This window comes from Apaloderma vittatum, unplaced genomic scaffold (assembly GCF_000703405.1).
Source record: "Apaloderma vittatum isolate BGI_N311 unplaced genomic scaffold, ASM70340v1 scaffold25642, whole genome shotgun sequence".
Lineage (NCBI taxonomy): Eukaryota > Metazoa > Chordata > Aves > Trogoniformes > Trogonidae > Apaloderma > Apaloderma vittatum.
In genome coordinates, this window is record NW_009703501.1 from 1,261 (window position 1) to 4,026 (window position 2,766).

The following is a 2,766-nucleotide window of genomic DNA, read 5'->3' on the forward strand; positions in this document are numbered from 1 at the left end:
GACTACTTGAACATAAACGGTGGAGGTGGTTAATGAGGAGTGTCTAGGAGAACGCTGCATTTTTTTTTCTGTGTTTTGTTTACACGTATGCTTGGACTGGTGACATCTTGCTGGCCTTTTTTCCCCACATTCTTTTAGTTTGAATATTTTTTTTTTTCAGGACTTCAGTCTAGTGTCCTGTGATCACAAAAAGTGATTTGTGAAGAACAGGCAACTGATATAAAAAGGACAAACAGGCTAAAAGGAAATACATTTTTAGGTGAACGTGGATTCTATTTTACAATGAGTTTTAGATGTTTTATTTTTAATTACCCACCTCTGAAGTTATTTCTACATTGGCATGTGTTGAAGCCCATCACTGGAACAGTTCTGTAGTGTTCATTTCAGTCTCTGGTGCTGAACAGTTGGCTAAACTGTGGTGTTGGTATTGTGAGGAAGACTGCTTTCAGCTAATCCTGTCTGAGGCAGTAATTCAGGAGGAAGCAAACTACATCAGCAGAGCAGTCAGCAATCTTTTCTTGAAAATAGAAGAAGGTGTATTTTGCCATTTGTTGCCAGACAGACTGATTCCTTTCCAAAGCAGTATTACTGGAAGAGTTTGAATCTTCAGCTTTTGACTAATAGCACCTAAGGCAATTTGGTAGGAGAAAGTTATGCTCATTTTACTTTCAGACAGGTAGAATGGAGTCCTCTCACCAGGGTAAGCCAAAAAAGCTACTGGGGAGAAATCAGCCTAGAGAGGGGATCCACTGCCTGTATCTACCTGAGCAAGAGGTGCAGTGTGACAGAAGGAGATCTGGAGAGTGCTGAGGACCCAGCTTTTGTGCTGGGTTTGTCTCCTTTGGGTTTTTGCGTTACAGCAGTAGCTTGGGCCTTTGATCTGAAAGCTCTTTTTTTATTAGAGTGCCTCTTCTGCTTTAGTTTCATCTGAAAGGAATCCAGTTCGGTGTATGCTGGTCATTTTTGGATAAGCTGATTCTGTGGTTTTAGTCTGTAGTTTGAAAGAGACAGCCAGTTCCCACACTGGCCAATTTCACCTTAGGCTGTAAAATTCTGTATAGTTTAACGTTTCATCTGTTAGGAGATCCAGATAGGAAATATATCTATTTTACTGGTCAAACATTGGGGTTAAAAAAAGAGAAGTGAGGAAATGGAGTTCTGGAGTCTTCATTTCGGTAGCTGCTCTTTGAACCAGTAGATTGCTGTCACTCACTAAGGTGTCTCGCAGTGTCCTGGCCAGACTGCTGGGTAGCAAGTTCATGCACCTCACAGCTTAGTGTGGTTCATGAACTCAGGAACAGCTGTGGACAACTGCACTCCTTCTCATTTGTCTGCAAACACGTGGAGGTATTTAAATGATAGCTGTTTTGTAATTCACATGCTTACTAGACTTTTTTCATCGATGTATGGAGTCTTGCAGGGTCCGAAGTGCTGCTCTTGCCCTTTGTGGGTCATTCTACCTCAAGCTGTTCAGCGTGAGACTTCATGAAATTAAGATAATCTGGACTGCTGTTGCTGAACACAAGGATTACTAATGATGTTGGTGATTCTACATCATAAAAAGGTTGAAAGATTAATAAACAATAACATGTAGAATCTCTTCAATTTCACCAACAGTTCTGTATGTTAAATACAAAATGCGTGTTAGGAAATTAAAAGATTTAGGAGCATTTTACTGATTTTGTAGTTGTAGAAATAACTTATGTTTGTGCCTGTGACTTCTCTGCAGACTTGGGATTAATAAGAATTAAAGTTTAGATTTTGATATTTCTTTGCCTTGATAACTGATACTTGTAAAGCTTGGAAATGATTGCCGAAAACAACACCGAGTTCTGATGGCACGTAGAAACCGCAACCTCATCTGACACAGTTTGTCTCTTGTGGCTGTAGTGATAATACTTGGATGTTCTGTGAAGGGTTTGTTGCCAGCCGCTGAGGTTAAGTTGTACCTTGCTAAATTGGCTGTGCCAGCTGACCTCGGCGCAGCGGTCAGTAAGTTCTGTCTGACTGGTAATTCATGGAAGTGGGCAGAACGCCCCTGTGGATTGTCCTTGCCAGCTCACTTCACCTTTATTTCAGAACATGCACCCCGCTGTCTTCTCATCCTGTTACGCAAATTCTCTCTTCTTACGCTTGGCCTTTAGGAGAAGTTCACGGCTCTTGCGCGTCTTCTGTGCTGACGTGACGCCGTTGAGCAGACGTGCGTTCACAGGAAAAATGACTTCCTAAAGGTTAATTACAGAAAGAAGGAAGTAATACATTTGGGATGTAGCAGTGTCCCAGACTTCATTCGTTTCTAAACTAATCTGTGCCTTATTTATATAGTAGATTAATCACTGCTTCTTTGCCTTTGTGGTAATGAAAGTAATCCTTTCTATCTCCTTTTCTGAGAGACTGTTCTACTTTTTTTCAAGGACTTGGGTGATTCAGAATCGTCACTAATGTAACACTTTGGAAATAGGAGTGAGGGATACGAATGTGTTCTCCTTGCAGAGCTGCCAGGAGCATGTCATGTAGTGCTTGATCCCTGTCTCGAGTCTTACTGGTCTGGAATCAAACCCCTTGCAGGAAGCTCTGTTTCACAAAGCAGCATCTGCATTTATGAGACTGTGGACAACATGAATTCTTAAGAACAAATTTCCAGGAATTCAACAAAGAGATCTGGGGTTGAGGATTCTAGACTCTCTTGACTGAGAATATCAAAAGGAGTTTGGTTGCTTTTTTAAGCACTTTGGGGGGGGGAAAAATAGGCCACTGTGTTGTAGG